This window comes from Salvelinus namaycush, chromosome 37 (assembly GCF_016432855.1).
Source record: "Salvelinus namaycush isolate Seneca chromosome 37, SaNama_1.0, whole genome shotgun sequence".
Lineage (NCBI taxonomy): Eukaryota > Metazoa > Chordata > Actinopteri > Salmoniformes > Salmonidae > Salvelinus > Salvelinus namaycush.
The window spans coordinates 13,148,159-13,164,912 of NC_052343.1; positions in this window are offsets into that span (position 1 = coordinate 13,148,159).

The following is a 16,754-nucleotide window of genomic DNA, read 5'->3' on the forward strand; positions in this document are numbered from 1 at the left end:
TTACACTTATAAGGTTACTGGAGGACATTTTGATGAAGTGAATGCTGGTGATTCACCGCCACAGGTTATTTCTTTAACGTGTAGCCTTAACCATGTGTTGGTAGTTTTGGTCAATGGAGAGCAGTAGGCCTGTACCTGTCTCGTGCTTAATTTGTTGTTTCCTAGTTTTTTGATATCATAAGCTATGTTATAAACATCATAAATACATGGTTGGAGGTAGTTAACCTCAACCGCACATTGTTGGTAACACTTTATTTGATGGTAGTTTCGACTGGTATTTACTAGGAAATGTGTTGTATCAACTGGTACTTTTTGTAAAAGATTAAACTATTGGTTATTAACTTGTACCAAGTGGTGCCTATGGTGTTTATTTTAATGGATATCCTATGAGTGGTTCATGGGTTATTATTGTGTTTTAATTACAATGTTGCCATGTAATTCCTATAAATAACTGTCCATTTTTATACCATCAAATAAAGTGGTAACCTTTAATTTTTACTACATAGTGTAGCTGTTGTTGTAAATCTAAATTAACAACTGTATAAAATATAATGTTATGACATCATAAACCAAAAATATGTGAGTTGTATTCAACTTAAGAAATGAAATTGATTAAGAAATGAACATAGCTTCACATTTTAACTGCTTTCAATATTGATTATAATTGTTTCAGCTTGCAATGCAGCATGGTTTGTTTTGTACATCTAGAAGCTTAGGTGGTATCAGGTGAAGGTGACTGGAAAATAGGTAAATAGTGAATGCATCACGTGAAAATTTCACCTGAGTACTGTCCAACCCTAATCACTAGGTGTGTGTGTTAAGCAGTTTGTTTATTAGCATCTCCTAGTTTACATGGAGGTAGTTTTCCCATCGGTAACACTGATAACTTTGCTTCCTGGAGGGCCCCCACCCATGGGAGTGGAAATAGATTGGGGGAAAATAACAACCCCAAAGACCACATGTGAAAGACAGTCAATAAGGAAACAGCAGTTTCATTGACCCCCCCACTTACCTCGGGAACAGAGAAACTGAACACCACTGTCTACTATCGTCATCCTGCTACTCAATCAAAGTTGTATTATTCATGTGAACAAGGTATCAAACCCCGGACGTATTTCACAAATTAATGCCCATATCGATAATTAAAGCTCTATTTATTACGTGAGTGTGTGCCCATTCAAACCAATCCCACACCCGCACACCTTTTCTGTGGGTAACTAATCCTATGTGATTCCTGAATTGAGTTGAGTTTATCAAACAAACATCCTTGAGCAGAATCTGCATACACTGCCAGTCCAAAGTTTTAGAACACCCACACATTCAAGGGTTTTTCTTTACTTTTTACTATTTTCTACATTGTAGAATAATAGTGAAGCCATCAAAACTATGACATAACAGATATTGAATCATGTAGTAACCAAAAAAGTGTTAAACAAATCAAAATATTTTTGAGATTCTTCAAATAGTCACCTTTTGCCTTTGACAGCTCTGCACGCTCTTGGAATGTTTTTCCAACAGTCTTGAAGGAGTACCCACATATGCTGAGCACCTGTTGTCTGCTTTTCCTTCACTCTGCGATCCGACTCATCCCAAACTATCGCAATTTGGTTGAGGTTGGTGGATTGTGGAGGCCAGGTCATCTGATGCAGCACTCCATCACTCTCCTTCTTGGTCAAATAGCCCTTACACAGCCTGGAGGTGTGTTGGGTCATTGTCCTGTTGGAAAAACAAATAATAGTCCCACTAAGCGCAAACCAGATGGGATGACGTACTGCTGCAGAATGCTGTGGTAGCCATGCTTGTTAAGTGGGCCTTGAATTCTAAATAAATCACGACAGTGTCACCAGCAAAGCACCCCCACACCATAACACCTCATCCTCCATGCTTTACGTTGGGAAATACACATGCGGAGATCATCCGTTCATCCACACCGTGTCTCATAAAGACACAGCGTTTGGAAGCAAACATCTCCAATTTGGACTCCAAAGGACAAATTTCCACCGGTCTAATGTCCATTGCTCGTGTTTCTTGATCCAAGCAAGTCTTTTCTTCTTATTGGTGTCCTTTAGTAATGATTTCTTTGCAGCAATTTGACCATGAGGGCCTGATTCACACAGTCTCCTTTGAACAGTTGATGTTGACATGTCTGTTACTTGAACTCTGTGAAGCATTCATTTGGGCTGTAGTTTCCGAGGCTGGTAACTATAATGACCGTCTCCTCTGCAGCAGAGGTAACTCTGGGTCTTCCATTCCTGTGGCGGTCCTCATCAGAGCCAGTTTCATCATAGCGCTTGATGGTTTGTAGCGACTGCACTTGAAGAAACTTTCAAAGTTCTTGAAATGTTCCGTATTGACTGACCTTCATGTCTTAAAGTAATGATGGACTGTCATTTCTCTTTGCTTATTTGAGCTGTTCTTGCCATAATATGGACTTGGTCTTCTGTATACCCCCATACCTTGTCACAACACAACTGATTGGCTCAAACGCATTAAGAAGGAAAGAAATTCCAGAAATTAACTTTTAAGGAGGCATACCTGTTAATTGAAATGCATTCCAGGTGACTACCTCATGAAGCTGGTTGTGGGAATGCCAAGAGTGTGCAAAGTTGTCATCAAGGCAAAGGGTGGCTATTTGAAGAATCTCAAATATTGTCACGACTTCCGCCGAAGTCGGCTCCTCTCCTTGTTCGGGCGGCGTTCGTCGGTCGACGTCACCGGTCTTCTAGCCATCGCCGCTCCACTTGTCCTTGTTCCATTTGTTTTGTCTTGTTTCACCGCACACCTGGTTTACATTCCCTAATCACACTACATATATATTCCCTCTGTTTCGCCCATGTCTTTGGGTGGAAATGATTTGTTACATGTTTCGTGTTACGCGCCAGGCTGGTTTTTCCCCGGGTACCGTGTTGAACCCGAGTGTGTTTATTGTTTAACTAATGCATTATTGTGACTGTTGTCGCGCTTTGCACTTTTGCCATTTTGGCTGGAGGTTTTTTGACGCAGTTGCGTCCGTCTGTTGTTACTTCTGCCAATTAAAGTGTGTGCCTGATTACAACTCTCCGCTCTCCTGCACCTGACTTCCTACCAGTAGAGCACAGCCTGAAAAATATAAAATATATTTTTTTGATCTTCACTATTAATCTACAATGTAGAAAATAGTTAAAATTAAGAAAAACCCTGGAATGAGTAGGTGTTCTAAAACTTATGACTGGTAGTGTATTTGCAACTCATTGTTTTGAAGCAAGTTTGTTTTGGTCTGGAAATATGCAAATGCAGGTACACGTGCACATGTTATCAGCACACATTAATGGCATCAGTGTTTAAAGTTCAGCCTTCAGCACAATGGCTAACAGCTCACTCTTTTAACCAGGCACTACTAATAACAGCTAGAGGCTGCACCTGCAAAGTGAGGTACTGATAAAGACAAACTATTACTCTTTGGCTTGTTTGGTACTGTACTTGCTGTTGGTGCCATAGTGTGGAAATCTACAAGCTACTCTTATAAATCAAATGTTGACAGCTTGGCTTGTCGTAGTTTTCTCTATCTTGAATTGATCCAAGTCATATTGTTTAATTGATGTTTACACTTTGGTGAAATTACATTATGTCAAAATACTCTACATGTGGACACTTACTCATCAAACATCTCATTCCAAAATCATGGGCATTAATATGGAGTTGGTCCCCCTTTTGCTGCTATAACAGCCTCCACTCTTCTGGGAAGGCTTTCCACTAGATGTTAGAACATTTCTGCGAGGACTTGCTTCCATTCAGCCACGAGCACTAGTGAGGTCGGGCACTGAAGTTGGGCGATTAGGCCTGGCTCGCAGTTGGCGTTCCAATGCATCCCAAAGATGTTCGATGGGGTTGAGGTCAGGGCTGTGCAGGCCAGTCAAGTTATTCCACGCCGATCTCAACAAACCATTTCTGTATGGACCTCGCTTTGTGCAGAGGGGCATTGTCATATTGAAACAGGAAAGGGCTTTCCCCAAACTGTTTCCGCAAAGTTGGAAGCCCAGAATCGTCTAGAATGTAATTTTATGCTGTAGCGTTAAGATTTCCCTTCGCTAGACCTAAGGGGCCTAGCCCGAACCATGAAAAACAGCCCCAGGCCATTATTCCTCCTCCACCAAACTTTACAGTTGGCACTATGAATTGTATGGCCTACCACTTTGCTGCTCCTATACATTTCCACTTCACAATAATAGCTCTTATAGTTGACCGGGGCAGCTCTAGCAGGGCATAAATTTGACTAACTGACTTATTGGAAAGGTGGCATCCTATGACGGTGCCACATTGAAAGTCACTGAGCTTTTCAGTAAGGCCATTCTACTGCTAATGTTTGTCTATGGAGATTGCATGGCTATGTGCATGATTTTATACACAGTCAGCAATGGGTGTGGCTGAAATAGCTGAATCCACTCATTTGAAGGGGTGTCCACATACTTTTGGATATATAGTATATGATAAGAACGTGTCATCGCTTGCTTGTAGATTGGGAACAAAGTAAATACTAGAGGGGAAGAGAAACACATTACATTGCAGAGAGGATAGGCTGACAGATACAATAAATACTAAATGAAAAAACACAATAAAACAGTTATAACATATAAAAGTCACCTAGGAGGAAAGTTGTAGATAAGGGAAGGGTTTTCTAGCCAGTGATGGTTCAAGAACATACTATCCCTACATCCTATGTCCTTGACCTTGCCTCTAGATTTCAAGGAGGTGAGGGGAGGGGGGTGTAGATAGCCCTTCACAGACTCTTGAGTGAGCTGCCAAGAGAGAAGGTCAAAGAATCCCATGAATGAGAACAGAACGGAGTATTTTTTTGGCAGGATCCCAAAAGTACATAGTGAAATGGAGCAATTATTTTGGTATGTTTACAATTTGTTCTAGAAGGGGGATCTTTCCTCTGTTAATTGATTAAAGTTGTGTTATGCACAAGTATTTTCCCACTTTCTTTTGATATAGGAAAACACCCTCCTTATGATCTGGACTTTTTATTATGGTCTGGTATTTACCCATCTCTGAACTGAAACCTGCCTTCAGGTGTTAACACACCTCCAGGGTTTTTGATCAACTTCTGGCTCTCCCACTCAGTGCTAGCTTTATTAAAGGCCATTGTGTTGGAGTCTGTAGACTGAGAATTTACGTCTACGTTTACAGAAAATGACAGGTTGGCTCGGCTCACCGCATGCTTTCACCTCCCACGCACAGTCTCTTAAGGAAGCGGCTCTCAAGTTTCAAACACACTCAGGCTTTTAGACACACTTCACTACACCCACACAATATTCAGTGTTTTACCTTACTGAGTCTCTGTGGCACTAAAGGCCAGTCTATGATTCACCCTAAACATTCCAGTGGGGTTATTATGGTTTGGATGAGTAAGCATAGACTGATGCTCATGAGACTTCAATAGAACTGTTATGGTGTGCTGTTGTCTGGTCATTTCCCCTTTATAAATGGCTGGCCAACTCTTTGGATCTCTTTTTTTTCTGTCACAGTAGCTATATAAAAATATCTAAAATATTCTAGCTAACATGTCTGCCTGGTAGTACTTTTAACCTATTTCAGCTCACATCAACAATCTTCAACAAATAAACTTCTCATTGTGTGTTCCTGGATTCATATTTACTTCCTGCTTTTTTTCACCTTTCCCCTCCATTGTCACAGTCACCTGTCTTGTCCTTGCCGTGACAAGCCAGTGACATTTGACACTGACAGTAAATATAATGTTCTTTACAGAAATGTAAGTGTCAGTCAATATTCTCCCTCTCTCCACAGCCTCCACTTTTCTTCCCATAGGCTTTCTGTCCTTCTCCCCACTCCTTGCACATGATGTTTGCTTCCTCCTAAAACAAATTTACCCTGACTGGTTTACCAGTAGGCAGGCATACAAGAGCAGGCTTGTCTGTGGTGAAGCCATATACCAGGAAATGAGATTTAGCACACACAGCTCCTCTCTCATCTGATGTGTTGTTGTCTTCTGGTTATGGCCCTTGATAAACCATGTCCGATCACATAGTCTTCCCACTGAATAAGATGGACAGTATGTGTAAGCAATAAGGCCCGAGGAGGTGTGGCTTTTGGCCAATATACCATGGCTAAGGGCTGTTCTTTAGCACGACGCAACACAGAGAGCCTGGATACATCCTTTACACTTGTTATATTGGCAAAATATCACAAACCAACGAGGTGCCTTATTACTATTATAAACTGGTTACCAGCGTAATTAAAACAGTAAAAATAAATGGTATACGGTCTGATATACCGCGGCTTTCAGCCAATCAGCATTCAGGACTCGAACCAGCCGGAATAAAATAAGAAATAGCTTATTCTCTCAGAAACTGTTTTTGTCACTGTTTGTTTAGTGAGTGCTTGGAATGGTAAGTATGTACTGTAACTGTGTGGTAATGAAGTATCTCTCCCAGTTGCCAGCAAAGCCAATGGAACTGTGTACTGGAGGAAAACAAGCTCTTTCTTGTGTATTTGTTACAAAGTTTGGATTAGTGATTAGATTTGCAGGACAAATTCAATTAAGGTGGATGTTTGGAGGCTAATTCAGTTATCAACCTGAGTTGAGGTTAATTTCAGTTCCTTGGAGTTGTACGATGATTTGGGCTACACTTGGGCTATGCTCACTACTTTGAATATCTATATATCACACCCTTACATGTAAACATTAGTAATCAAACAAACTGCTGGCAATGCCGATGCAATTAGCATCCTCTTTCAAGATCCAACATGCTCAATTCATTGTTGTTATCATCCGTTCTGTTTTGGGTATGGGTGGCAGGTGGAGGAGGGTTATTCCTAACCAGCAAGGTAGGAGCAGGATTAGTGCAATGTGAGGTATAGTCTTGCCTGAGCTCATTGTTAGCTAGCTACATCTGGCCCTAAAATACAGTGTTCCCACGCCTTTCTCAGGAAAATGAGCTGTTTTTGCCTTAGGGGAAAACACTGTCAGCTGACACTGAGTCCTGAATTCTGTGAAGAGCAAATTGTATTGGATTATGCAGGTCCTGGTAGCAGACACCACGCCGTACTTACCCAAGGTTTTGGGAGGTGTTTGCTTGGAGTTTGACTTTGACAAAAAGTATTAGGTGTCAAGTCAAAATATTCTGGATCTTTTTAAATGTTTCTATATTTTGCTTGTCGCATACTTTGTTGTTCACAGTCATGCATGTTGAAGTTAATTATAGCTGCCGTGGGAACGAAATTGATAAGGCATTCTAAGTATGTGGTAATGACGTTTTTTCCCCATTCCATTATCTTTACAGCATTAACAGTGACTGTTTCAGGAAGTCAGTGCCATATATGGCCAGGAGGAAGTGACTCCATCCTAATCACAAAAAAATCTAATTTTATTGGTCGCATACACATATTTGTCAGATGTTATTGCAGGTGTAGTGAAATGCTTGTGTTCCTTACTCCAACAGTGCAGTTAAATCTAACAATACACACTCATTTAAAAAGTAAAATAATGGAATTAAGAAATATAGAACTATTAGGATGAGCAATGTCTGAGTCCGGAGTATAAATACTGTATATACAGTACCAGTCAAGTGTGGACACACCTACTCATTCAAAAGTTTTTCTTTATGTTTACTATTTTCTACATTGTAGAATAATAGTGAAGACATCGAAACTATGAAATAACACAAATGGAATCATAAAGTAACCAAAAAAGTGTTAAACAAATCTAAATATATTTTAGATTATTTAAAGTAGCCACTCTTTGACTTGATGACAGCTTTGCACACTCTTTGCATTCTCTCAACCAGCTTCACCTGGAATGCTTTTCCAACCATCTTGAAGGAGTTCCCACATATGCTGAGCCCTTGTTGGCTGCTTTTTCTTCACTCTGCGGTCCAACTCATCCCAAACCATCTCAATTGGGTTGAGGTCGAGTGATTGTGGAGGCCAGGTCATCTGATCCAGTACTCCATCACTCTCCTTCTGGTCAAATAGCCCTTACACAGCCTGGAGGTGTGTTGGGTCATTGTCCTGCTGAAAACAAATGATAGTCCCACTAAGTGCATACCAGATGGGATGGCGTATCGCTGCAGAATGCTGTGGTAGCCATGCTGGTTAAGTGTGCCTTGAATTCTAAATAAATCACAGACAGTGTCATCAGCAAAGCACCATCACACCACCTCCTCCATGCTTCACGATGGGAACCACACATGCGGAGGTCATCCGTTCACCTACTCTGCATCTCACAAAGACACGGCGGTTGGAAGCAAAAATCTCAAATTTGGACTTCCACTGGTCTAATGTCCATAGCTAGTGTTTCTTGGCCCAATCAAGTATCTTCTTCTTATTGGTGTCCTTTAGTAGTGGTTTCTTTGCAGCAATTCGACCATGAAGATCTGTATCACACAGTCTCCTCTGAACAGTTGATGTTGACATGTCTGTTACTTGAACTCTGTGAAGCATTCATTTGGGCTGCAATTTCTGAGGCTGGTAACTAATGAACTTATCCTCTGCAGCAGAGGTAACTGCTGCAAACTCATCATAGCGCTTGATGGTTTTTGCGACTGCACTTGAAGAAACTTTCAAAGTGTTTGAAATGTTCAGGATTGACTGACGTTCATGTCTTAAAGTAATGATGGACTGTCATTTCTCTTTTCTTATTTGAGCTGTTCTTGCCATAATATGGACTTGGTCTTTTACCAAATAGGGCTATCTTCTGTCTACCAACCCTACCCTGTCACAACACAACTGATTGGCTCAAAAATTCATTCCACAAATTAACTTTTAAGAGGGCACAACCGTTAATTGAAATGCATTCCAGGTGACTACCTCATGAAGCTGGTTGAGAGAATGCCAAGAGTGTGCAAAGCTCTCATCAAGGCAAAGAGTGGCTACTTTAAAGAATCTAAAATATATTTAGATTTGTTTAACACTTTTGGGGTTACTTCATGATTCCATTTGTGTTATTTCACAGTTTCGATGTCTTCACTATTATTCTACAATGTAGAAAATAGTAACACCCTTGAATGAGTAGGTGTGTCCAAACTTTTGACTGGTACTGTATATATGTGATGGGATGTATAGACAATTTAGACAGCCTATGGATAGATTATGTAGTATATCCTAATAATAGTATATGTACAGCAATAGTTAAATAGGATAGGCCATGACTAAAATACAGTATATACATATCAAGTGGGAAAAGCAGTATGTAAACATTATTTAAAGTGACCAGTGTTCAATGACTATGGTCATAGGGCAGCAGCCTCTGGTGCATGGTAGAGTAGCCAGGTGGTAGCCGTCTAGTGACCATGACTAAAGTTCAGGGCAGGGTACTGGATGGGTGCTGGCTTGTTCTACCAGTTAAGACAGCTGGAAATCTGAAAAAGGTCCCACGGTGGAATTGAAAGAGACATTTCCAAAAGGGGTAGAATGCGGTAAAACAGACCACTATTAGTGTGTGAGAGTGTACAGTTAGTTAGCGAGAGGTTTCAGATCAACCACCATGTCACATAAAGCTATGAGGTGGAGCAGGACAAGTTAGTGACCCATATACCTATTTGGTAATTGTGCTTTTACAAGAGGAAAGTACCCATGCGTGCCCAGAAAGTACCCATTTTGCCAGGTGGTGCACAATCCAATTATATTTGTCAGGAATATGGAGCGATTTCAGTGCCAACAGAAATTGTACTTGAATTCCATCATTGTTTTTTTGTATTGGTAGAACAAGTGCTCTGAAATCGCACCATAGAAGTTTAATTCTAAAACGCTATATTTAAGCAATACGGCCCGATGATGTGTGGTATATAGCCAATATACATTTATTGTCTCTCTGACATGAAACCATCAAGTGATATTTTTTTTCTTCTGTTTTGTACTTTCACCCCTTTGGCTATATAACAATGTACCACAGCTAAGGGCTGTTCTTAACTTCTTATGGCTGGGGGCAGTATTGAGTAGCTTGGATGAATAAGGTGCCCAGAGTAAACGGCCTGCTACTCAGGCCCAGAAGCTAAGATATGCATATTATTAGTAGATTTGGATAGAAAACACTCTGAAGTTTCTAAAACTGTTTGAATGATGTCTGTGAGTATAACAGAACTCATATGGCAGGCAAAAACCTGAGAAAAAATCCAACCAGGAAGTAGGAAATCTGAGGTTTGTAGGTTTTCAAGTCTTTGCCTATCCAATATACAGTGTCTATGGGGTCATATTGGACTTCCTAAGGCTTCCAATAGATGACAACAGTCTTTAGAACCTTGTTTCAGGCTTCTACTGTGAAGGGGGAGAGAATAAGAGCTGTTTGACTAAGGGGTCTGGCAGAAGGCCATGAGCTCAGTCAGGCGTACGCCCGTGAGAGGTAGCTGCATTCCTTTTCATTTCTAAAGACAAAGGAATTGTCCGGGTGGAATATTATTGAAGATTTATGATAAAAACATCCTAAAGATTGATTCTATACATCGTTTGACATGTTTCTACGAACTGTAATGGAACTTAAAGGAGGTATTTGGACATAAATTATGGACTTTATCGAACAAAACAAACATTTATTGTGGAACTGGGATTCCTGGGAGTGCATTCCGATGAAGATCATCAAAGGTAAGTAAATATTTATAATGCTATTTCTGACTTCTGTTGACTCCACAACATGGCGGGTATCTGTATGGCTTGTTTTGGTCTCTGAGCGCTATACTCAGATTATTGCATGGTGTGCTTTTTCCGTAAAGAGGTTTTGAAATCTGACACAGCGGTTGCATTAAGGAGAAGTTTATCTATAATTCCATGTATAACACTTGTATCTTTTATCAATGTTTATTATGAGTATTTCTGTAAATTGATGTGGCTCTCTGCAAAATCACCGGATGTTTTGGAAGCAAAACATTACTGAACATAATGCGCCAATGTAAACTGAGATTTTTGGATATAAATATGAACTTTATCGAACAAAACATACATGTATTGTGTAACATGAAGTCCTATGAGTGTCATCTGATGAAGATAATCAAAGGTTAGTGATTCATTTTATCTCTATTTCTGCTTTTTGTGACTCCTCTCTTTGGCTGGAAAAATGGCTGTGTTTTTCTGTGACTAGGTGCTAACCTAACATAATCGCATGGTATGCTTTCGTCGTAAAGCCTTTTTGAAATCGGACACTGTGGTGCGATTAACAACAAGTTTATCTTTAAAATGGTGTATAATACTTGTATGTTTGAGGAATTTTAATTATGAGATTTCTGTTGTTTGAATTTGGCGCCCTGCACTTTCACTGGCTGTTGTCATATTGATCCCGTTAACGGGATTTCAGCCGTAAGAAGTTTTAAGCACAATGCAATGCGGAGTGCCTGGACACAATCCTTAGCCGTGGTATATTGGCCGTATATCACAAACCCCCGAGAAGCCTTATTGCTATTATGAACTGGTTACCAATGTAATTAGAGCAGTAAAAATGTTGTCATACCCGTGGTATACAGTCTGATATTCCACGGCTGTCAGCCAATCAGTATTCATGGCTCGAACCACACAGTTTATAAATATATTGAACATTTAATTTTACTGCTGTAATTATGTTGGTAACCAGTTAATAATAGCAATAAGGCACCTCAGGGGTTTGTGATATGGCCAATATACCACGGCTAAGGGCTGTATCCAGGCACTCCGCATTGTGTCATGTCTATGAACAGCCCTTAGCCGTGGTATATTGGCAATATACTACACCCCCTCGGGCCTTATTGCTTAAATTGCTTTATTGTTTAAAGAAATTATAAAAGAGATCCAATCATGGCATGGGGTTGTTCAATGACAGACATATATTTGTTTAAAATCTATCGCTTGAGCTGGACGGTGTTTCCTCCGACACATTGGTGCGGCTGGCTTCCTGGTTAAGCGAGCAGTGCGTCAAGAAGCAGTGCGGCTTGGCAGGGTCTTGCAAGGCTCTCGACCTTCGCCTCTCCCGAGTCCATAGGGGAGTTGCAGCAATGGGGCAAGACTGTTACTACCAAATGGATATCACGAAAAAGGGGTGACAGTACAAAATATAAAATAAATATCTATCACTTGATGGTTTCACGTCAGAGAGACAAATGTTTTGCTAAATGCTCACTATCAGAGAAATAAGTAGTACTGCTAGGTTTTACACAGTCAAATGTAACAAATATCTATGTTTTTAATAAAGACATTTACAAATGATACATTTGTGACATCAATATATATATATATATATATTTTTATACTTCAATACAGTAATATGAGATCTGAATGTATAACTTTGACATTTTAGTCATTTAGCAGATGCTCTTATCTTACAGTACTTACAGTTGGTGCATTCATCTTAAGATAGCTAGGTGAGACAACCACATATCACAGTCAAATATACAGGATAAGAACATTTCATTTAAGCTAAACAATGGATATACATGTACAATGGATATATAGAAAAGAAAACATACACCTCTAAAATCTATGATTTAAGAATCTGATAACAGCAATATTTTACAGACACATGAAGGTACCCAGAAGCAATCATTTCTGATGAAAAAACACAAATGTGAAAAATTGGTGTCTATAGCATTTTGTAAATAAACTCTTCAAGTGCTTAAGTACATAAAATGGTATAAAAACAATTCAAATATTTAGAATATTAGAATATTAATACTTTTTGAATTTTTGACCAAATCGTAAAGACCAATTTGACCAGATAATAAACATTAGCATTTTTTCGCATGTCGGAGTTCCGACATGAATTTGTGTTAAAAAAGTGTTAAACAAATCAAAAGAAATAAGTTATATTCAATGGTTTGTGAGGAGCTATAAAGGACCATAATTGTGTATCCGTCTCCGGGTACAGCGCTGCACCTTTAGCCCAGTTTTGTTGTCTGTTGTGTCATTTACTCTGACACTCTGCCAGATCCCATGTTTACAACAGCTGGGAGAAGGATCAGAGCTGTAAAAAAAAAAAAAAAAAACCTGTGTGAGCCCCACAGTGACGAAATGTAAATGGGCAGATGCACAAAAAGAGCGGATGAAGGCTCTGCAAAGTGGTTTGTAGTGGTCTCCAAGCCAAGGTGATGTGTGTAGACATTCAAACCCAAGATTTCGATATGGTCTCAATAATGTTAATGTGTGTTGTGTTCCAGTCGTCAATAAAGATATATGGGTTTATGTCTTATATGAAGGTATGGGTTTGTGTCTAAGGGTTACCTCTTATCTCAAAGTGTTTAGTATCCAAGACCATACAGTACATGAACACACTTTATGGGCTATATATATTATACAGTAAATATAGCCAGACCTACACTGAGTGTACAAAACATTAAGGACGCCTTCCTAATATTGAGATTGTTAGAATCTTACATATCAACCAAGCTATTATGCCACGCCGCACCCATTAAAGCAAACTAAGGATTGGCTGTCCAGGAATGGTTGAAATGTTCTTAAGTGAAAGATTGAACAATGAATGGAGCATACACCTTCTTAGTCATGTGGCAGTCATACAGCTCCTTCAAATCACCTGCAGAGGCACGATTGTTTGTTTTTAGATTGAAGTACCAGGATGTTTTCCTGGTTTCTTAATTGCAATGAAATTGTTCATTGTTGAATATACTCATAATTTTCTTGTGCAAATTTGACTAACGAGCTCTGCCTGAAATCCATCCAGAACTTCGCTTGATTCATTGTTTTTATTAGTGATAGAGATATTTAGGCCTATATGCTTTTTCAATTGTGCCCAAGGCTGCAGCTGGGAGTTACATGGGATTTATCTGGTGGATTATGGGTAGATTTCTGTGGAATTTTGGCAAGGTTCCACAGACTGTTTTGCCGTGGAATATCTACATTCACAAGTCACACAGCCCTCAAACCCATGGAATTATGTTTACCCAATCAGTTAAGAACAAATTCTTATTTACAATAATGGCCGACCAGGGAACAGTGGGTTAACTGCCTTGTTCAGGGGCAGGACGACAGATTTTTACCTCGTCAGTTTGGGGATTCATTCCAGCAACCTTTCGGTTACTGGCCCAATGCTCTAACCACTAGGCTACCTGCCACCCCTAGTATTAACCCTCTAAAAAGGAACATGACATAACATGAGCCGAAAATGTCATTTCAGTGGTCAGGTCAGGGTCTAATATCTTTGTCCTATGTACATTATCAGATGTAGATACAGTAAACATGCAATGTTTTTACACAACCCATCTTTCCTCATAGTCTATGCCTGCACTGTCACTGTACCATATGTGCCCTTGAGCAAGGCTCTTACCCCCCCCAACAACAACAGCTCCCTGGGTGCCCAGTGTGGCAGCCCCCCACACCTATCCAAAACCTGTAAAAGCGGAAGACAAATTTTGGTTGGACCTTGTGTGCAATTGACAAATAAAGTCATCTTCATATGACAGCACTGTTACTGTGCGTTGTTATGCACGAAGGAGTGAACACGAGACCAGCTATGTGAGTGTGACAAAGACAAATATTATGGGAAAGGAACTTGTTTCAGCTTGTTTTCAGACTCATGGATGCCTAATGGAACCTTTGCATCACTGGCCAAAAGAGGAACACTATGTCGTGAACAGCAGTTAGGAATCCAGCATTGGGCTGTGCCTGCATGGGGAGCATGCCCCGGCTTGCAGGGGGAATCTTACATAAGAGAGAGGCGTCACCCCTTTAACAGACATTACGTGATGCTGAAATGACATGAAATGACATGGTCTATATAATAGGTTATAACTGGTTATTACTAGGTATGAGCGTATACAAAAGCCAAATTACAGTTGATTTAGTTGCAGTCAAAACACCTTTTATAAAAGTCTGTCAGTGGTATGAATACTAGGTAGAACTGTAATCCAGAAACCAGCTATTCTCTGAATGTACATCCTCAGAACAATACAGAGAAAGGGTCAGATGTTGGCGTGACTCCAGTGTTAGGCAGCGGAGGGCACGTATGATGACATACCACTGCAGCAAAACAAACACCCTATTATTGGAGCTAATCATTCTTTTGTAACCCATCAACATGTTCAATGTACTTATTCAGACACCGTAATCCTACTTCATTTCAGGGGTCATATGTCATGCTGTTACAGAATGAGGACAGTATTATGGAACTAAATGTACAGTGGTAAGGCGGACAGTTTGTTCCAGACAGAAGATGATGTGCGTTAGTTTCAAAACATGGCGTAACAGCTTACCATGATAAGAAAATTAGGTCATGGGAATTTGGGGAGGATTGCACTCCATACCTTCATTAGCCAACTTTTGCATTTTCTGTTTTGTTTTGTTGTTGTTTTCTCAATCATGACGTCACCCTTTCACTTTCTGTGTTTCATTATTTAATCATATTCTGTATAGACTTGTCTGTTATGTTGCTTTTGTTGATGTAATTTTCATGTTATGATATCATCTGTTTTTGTGTGTATAACCTACTGGTGCTTTGCGCCACCGTCTTTGATAACGCATCTATTCTCCTACTTTATGACCATCGTGATTTCCATCTTTCTGCCTCTCTCTCTCCCTCTCACCTGTTGACTATTGTCAATATACTATTGTCTTTTAAGTGCTTGAGAAGTGTGAGCTTATTTATTTCAAAGGCCAATAAGGTAAAGTGAACTGAAGTGAACAAAACTGATGCCTATCCAACACATACAGTGCTTTCGGAAAGTATTCAGACCACTTGACTTTTTCCACATTTTGTTACGTTACAGCCTTATTCTCCCGAGATGTTAGATCGGGTTCAAGTCTGGGCTCTGGCTGGGCCACTCAAGGACATTCAGAGACTTGTCCCAAAGCCACTCCTGCATTGTTTTGGCTTAGGGTCGTTGTCCTGTTGGAAGGTAACCTTCGCCCCCAGTCTGAGGTCCTGAGCTGTCTCTGTACTTTGCTCCATTCATCTTTCCCTCGATCCTGACTAGTCTTCCAGTCCCTGCCGCTGAAAAACATCCCCCCAGCATGATGCTGCCACCACCATTCTTCACCATAGGGATGGTGCCAGGTTTCTTCCAGAGGTGATACTTGGAATTCAGGCCAAAGACTTCAATCTTGGTTTCGTCAGAGCAGAGGATTTTGTTTCTCATGGTCTGAGTCCTTTAGGTGCCTTTTGGCAAACTCCAAGCGGGCTGTCATGTGCCTTTTACTAAGGAGTGGCTTCCACCTGGCCACTCTACCATACAGGCCTGGTTGGTGGAGTGCTGCAGAGATGGTTGTCCTTGTGGAAGATTCTCCCATCTCCACAGAGGAACTCTGGAGCTCTGTCAGAGTGACCATCAGGTTCTTGGTCACCTCACTGAACAAGGCCCTTCTCCCCCGATTGCTCAGTTTGGCTGGGCGGCCAGCTCTAGGAATTTTTTTCCATTTAAGAATGATGGAGGCCATTGTGTTCTTGGGGACCTTCAATGCTGCAGTAATGTTTTGGTACCCTTCCCCAGGTCTCCGACTCGACACAATCCTGTCTCTGAACTATACGGACAAATCCTTTCGACCTCAAGGCTTGGTTTTTGCTCTGACATGCACTGTCAACTGTGGGACCTTACATAGACAGGACCTTACAAATCACGTCCAATCAATTGAATTTACCACAGGTGGACTCCAATCAAGTTGTAGAAACATCTCAAGGATGATCAATGGAACAGGATGCACTTGAGCTCAATTTTGAGTCTCATAGCAAAGGGTCTGAACACGTATGTACTGTAAATAAGGTATTTCTGTTTTATTTTTAATACGTTTGCAAAAATGTCTAAACCTGTTTTCACTTTGTCATTATGGGCTATTGTATGTTGATTGATTTA